The following is a 6,000-nucleotide window of genomic DNA, read 5'->3' on the forward strand; positions in this document are numbered from 1 at the left end:
TACAGCACTTGGCAGCAGGTCAGGCTTCATATCAGAGTAAAAGTCATTCCTTTTTATCCCTTCCTTTCCTTGTTCTTAAAGCACATGCTTCTTGCGTGCTCTCTTGGGAGAGGTTAAATAAAGGTTCTCCGAGATTTTCGTAAACCAAAATTAGCTGTTCAAATCAGCCAAATAAGGTTAATATGATAAAGTGTATCATCAATCAGTATATCTCAACCACACAAAGCTCATCAGGGAGCTGTAATGTGAAATAATTGCAGGGGCACTATAAAATACTTACCTGAATCATAGTACTCTATACTTTAACCCCTCCGGCTATGGGCTTCAGTTCATAACTGCCAGTTCTTGAACAACATCTAATGGCCGCCTCCTGTAGTTTGGGTTTAAACTTGCTCCAAGCCTTTTCTGTGAAATTACAATTGCAGCAGAGCTTTTTCAACACGACCTCTGAGATTGAAAACACAGAATAATTCTGAGGCCAATTTCTGCTGCTCCGTCAGCGTCGCCAGTTTCATAGGCTCCTCACCAGGATAAATATTTACAAATGTGCACTCAATAACATCTGCGGCGGTTTGGGCTCAGCAACATGGTTGGAGCAGGGGAGATGATGCACATCATGAACTCATGGGAACGTACATGGTTTTAGGTTCCATCCGCTCATCGGGAGGCTTCAAATGCCACAAACAACTGGTCCCAGATGTATGCCATGATGCAACACAGATGAATTAAAAGCTCAGGGATATCTTTGATTGTTTAGGGTAAGGAACAGATAAGTGGCAGTTGGTAAGATTATCGTAGTGTAATATAGATCAGCAGATGGGATTCATGTAAAACATCTGGGTAAACAAAGACATTTTTCTACTAATCTAACATATGAGGAATGAGTGTGGCAACTTAATTAAAGAAATTGAGCAGAACAAAGTCTTAATAAAATAATATAACAAGTTAAAGGGAAGTCCAAGTTATTATTTTTCCTAAAATATAAAACTGTTTGGCTCAATGACAGAGAATATGACACACATTAAATATCATTAAATATCATTAAATAATATTTTCTTACAACCATCAAAACTGTCTTTCTTTAATCTACAGATAAGCTTGGGATATTCATTTTCTTCCATGGCTAAGGCTTGAGGCTTGCTTGGATACTTATTAAAAATCTTGCAATGTAAAATGTTACAAATCTTTGAATTTGAATCTATGTATTTATCTATTTTATCTAAGTCCATGCAGCATGTTCTGTTTTCTACTTTAAAGACAGTTGTAGTACCAGTAATGCTTAAAGCAGGTGCAAAAACATCCAAGTCCTAAAAAAAATGTGTCCCAACATCAGTCTTGAACCTGTCTTGAACCTGTGCATTCAGCACATAATGCTTCAGTGTACACTGAACAGGTGCATGAACACACCCTGGTAAAGGCTTTTTCATGCTTTACCCTGGGAACCTAACAGTAACTGTGCACTTTCATGAGCACAGGGAAGCCCAGTCAAATGTTAAGCTTTGATGGAGTGAACATATGGGACATATGGGACTTCTGGAAGAAGAGACACCTGCTAGGATACCAGCTACTCTGTGTCCGTTCCAGCCATACCAATAAAAAGTATTCTTTCTCATATGAATCACTCCTTAAAGGAAAACTACAATTTTTTTCAACCTGGAACCTGTATTATTTACCTTCACAAAAGTGCTCGTTTTGCCACTGACAGGCTCAGATTAATATTCTAAGTGTCTAACAACATTATGGAAAGGATTTCTAAGGAGGTCGACCTTTCTGTTCAAGAGTAAGATCCTTTTTTTAAACAAAAATAGCTGCGAAATTGCGTTCGCTAAACCCACCAGACTCAATGTAAATAAACAGTAGGCCTAATTTTAGCATCGTAAAATACACTTTATTCAAAGTCGACAGAAACAAAATAAAACTATGAACAGCCGTTTTGGGTCATCAAGTTTCCACTTTTCCAACCATCACAACTCTAGTTTTGGTTAAAATAAGGACATAGTTTACCGATTTACATGTGAAAATATGTTACATGTTATACGCTAAAAGTATTGCTTTTTTAAATGGAGTCTGGTGGGTTTAGCGCTAGAGACCTCAGAGCTGTTTCTGGTTAAACAGAAAAGTCTCAAAGAGGTTTTAAAGGTCTATCTCTGAAGGGATCCTTTCCATAATGTTGTCAGACACTTAGAATATTAGTCCGAGCCTGTCAGTGGCGAAACAAGCACTTTTGTGAAGGTAAATACAAGCTGGACAATTGCTCTATTAACTTAAATTGAATCTTGCTTAATACTGGACCAATGTCAAAGATTGTTGTTCCCATCAGTCACTTAGACACAAAAACACAGGAAAATAGGTTCCAGGTTAAAAAAAAAAAAACTTCAAAAAGAGTGTAACACTTTTAAGTGGTATGTACATTCATGGGTAAAGAGACACATTTAAATAACATTATACATCCCCATTAAACTAAGAGATGCAAAATGGTGACAGATTTTCTCAGATTTGAAAAAAAAACTTTTGTCAGATATTGGATGTTACAAATCAAGCAAATATATCCACATTTTAATGTTTTTAATGCTTTTTAATGTATTACCTGTTCCAATTCCTGTTTCAGCTTCCTATTAATTCAGACAGTGAATCTTAGTTAATCATTTCTGCAGGATATACTGTAACTAAGGGTTAACAACTTCCAATGAAGCTTTCTGGAAAGAACTATGTCATTTTGGCAATAATTATAGGTAAAGAGAGATCGTGTCCATTTGACACGCGTCCGATTAATTTGTTCAGTTTGTCAGGCAAGCATATAATTCAGGAGAATAAAGTTTCCAAACAGGATAGTATTGGGAAGTAATGGACTCCGGCTGTAAAATACAGCATTGCCCAAATTTCCCTCTTTTAAATTATTTTTCTCTTACACACATTAACACACATTCAGTACACAGCATGAACCACCAATACATATCATGTGCTTTAACCATTAACTTCCAAACATTATTGCATTAACGTATTTGTATTTTTTTATTTATTATTTAGATGCTGTTAAAATATAGACAAAAGAGCCAAATTAGCCCTCACACCATCACAGACAGGGTGTGCATTGGGTTTGGAAAGATGGGTAAAAAAAAGGCTGTATGTAATCCACAATGTCACATAGCTGCAAAACAGCACACAGCTCTGCTAATGCAAGTTACTTAACATGCCTTCTTTATTGCCCTGTCCTCCTTTTAATCATTATTGTGCTGCTTGGATGATTATTCCTATTTCTTCAGCAGTGGAGAGAGCAGATACTTCTGACAGCAGAATATTTTATGCAGTTTCCGTACAAACATATTTACATTTTTATCTCACTCTGTGTTGCTTCCTCCAAAAAGCCAAAATGAACCAGAACCTGATGCTTATCTATCTATAATTTGAGGAATCTCTGTATGTGTGTCTCCACACATGCGCAGTACAACAGCACGCAGTACAGCAGCACTCAGCAGAGCAGCACGCAGTACAGCAGCGCAGTATAGCAGCACGCAGTACAGCAGCACGCAGTACAGCAGCGAGGGGCGGGGGTTTGCTACATCCCTACAAGGCTCATTGATTGCGGTGCACTGGCTACCGGTGTCAAAAAGGATGAAAATAGGGAACACGCTGACTCTCTGGATGTGCCGCAGCCTAGCCGCGACTGGTTGAGCCGTGCTGCATTATATGTTACAGGTTGGGGCTCTCCAGCACGTTGTTTTGTTGCCGGCGGTTGCGAACATTTCTCCAGCCGGTCTGCGCTCTACTGTGCCGGGTTCCCTGCTTTTACCGCCCGGGCCACGTCGCCTAAAAACTACCACGACGTGTGACTGCTACACGAAAAAAAGGGGACACGCAGAATCTCTCAATGAGCAGCAGTCGAACCGTGCCTGATTAAACTGTGCTGCAACAAGTGTTGCAGGTTGAGTTTTATAAAAAACTAATTACAAAAAACATGCATTCACAAGGTGCTTTACCTACGCCATATGGTAAAACCGCCTCTGACCGCACAGTACAAGTTCTGCTTTCAAATGTTTAGTTAAATTAAAAAGAGAGGCATTATCAGCCCAATGTACTTCAAGGTGGAGATTTTAAACTCTAATATAATGCTGGATAGTTTACTGCATCATATTTTAACTGTGATATTTTGTGAGTAGAATCTAAATCGGCAAAATTCTGTCAGGTAGGCTAAATGTTAGGGGTGCACGATTCAGAAAATGTCACGATTCAATATCGATTTTTAGGCTCACGATTCGATTCAAAATCAATTTTCAATTCAAAAACGATTCTCGATTCAAAAAACTATTCACAGTATGTAAATGTAGTTACTTTTCCCATGTGATTGCAGTAGACATACAATAAAAAAAATATGAATCGATTTTTGGAATTCTATGAATCGATTTTGAATCGGTAGAGCTTGAATCGTGATTCAAATTGATTTTTTTGCACACCCCTACTAAATGTAGTAGTACAATGTTTTCCTCTGAAGTACAAGTACACAGTAAGTCAGTAATATAGGCCCACAGTTGCTTTGGTCCCTTTGTAAGTTATTAAGGGGGGAAGACATGCAGCAAAGGGCTCAAGGTTGGAGTCGAACCCGCGGCCGCTGCGTTGGGGAGTCAACCTCTACTGTACATATGGGCGTGCACTCTAGCAGGTGAGCTACCCAGGTGCCCAAACAAGCAGGTATGTTTTAAACGGGCACTGCACTAATGATGCCAAATAAATGTTCAGTAGTCGTAGTGAAAATGTGGGTATGAGGTTGACATGCCTCAGGTCTGGTCACAGCTGAATCATTCACCGACTGAGGGATGATTCAGCGGCGGTCTGGAGCAAATCAACTGAGGCTCTAAGATGTGGATTTGTCAAGCACACTTATGTTGCTCATACCACAAACATACACTTACATCCTGGCTAAGTACATCCGATACGGGAGAGAGATGAGCAACAAGAGCTTACGATCAAGAAGGTCCAACAAGTACATAAATTACCGTCTTTGCTTAGGTTACTATTAACAGAGGTGTAGGAAGATGTGAGCTTTTGGTTGTGAGCAATATGTGGATATGGCCATTTTTATGTGTGTATATAAAAGGTCACAAAGGTCATGGTCTCTGAGGCTCCAGCCTCCACTCTCACTTTGGACAATGCACCATAAAAAAACTTCCACATAACCTGATGGTTAGCCTCCTTTCCCACGCTGGTGTGAGCTGGGGCCCCTGGCACCGAAGGCTTATAAAACGGAGCCCAGGTTGAACCCCTCCAGCAGCGTGACAGACAGGGCACCAAACTATTCTTACCACCCCCCATACACACCCCCAGCATAAATAATGCCTGTGTAAGTGAGCTGCGTCGCCCCCACAGCTGCTGTGACCATGTTTTTTTATGAGTCGTGGTATGACACTGTGCCCCATGTGAGCCGTAATGAGCCTTCCTACCACTGATCAGGTAAGGATGGGGATACTTTGTTTTAATGGGGTATGCTGTTTAGTGTTAAGTTACCCCATCATTAAAGTGATATATGGCAATTAAGGTGTGGATGGTGCAGGCTGTCTGCTACCATGCTGGCCTACTGCTGAGCAACGAGGAAATGAAAATTATTCCAATGTACAAGGCAGGATGGTGTTAGTAGTTATTTTACTAGATGACCTGTTTGTTTGTTTTTTTCACAAAATGTGCAAGCATGCATACTGTAGTTAGAGGTACAGCAAAGTAGAGGTAGACAGTAGGATCACATACATTACGTAACGCAATACCTATCATACAAAGCAGATATGGCAATATCAATTTTCTAATATATTTTCAGCTATGTGTGGAATTCAGCACCATCATAACTTGAATTTCTGTCAATGCTGGAATGTCTTTGGACACACATCGTGGAGGTCAGAGTTCAATTTAGTTGAACTTGAACGGGCAGAAAATTAGATCATTGTGTGCTATGCCTCGCCCCGGCACGAGTACCACTGCAAAATAATGGCAATGCTTAATGTTGCACTTACGCGA

Source organism: Sander lucioperca, chromosome 6, assembly GCF_008315115.2.
Source record: "Sander lucioperca isolate FBNREF2018 chromosome 6, SLUC_FBN_1.2, whole genome shotgun sequence".
Classification (NCBI taxonomy): domain Eukaryota; kingdom Metazoa; phylum Chordata; class Actinopteri; order Perciformes; family Percidae; genus Sander; species Sander lucioperca.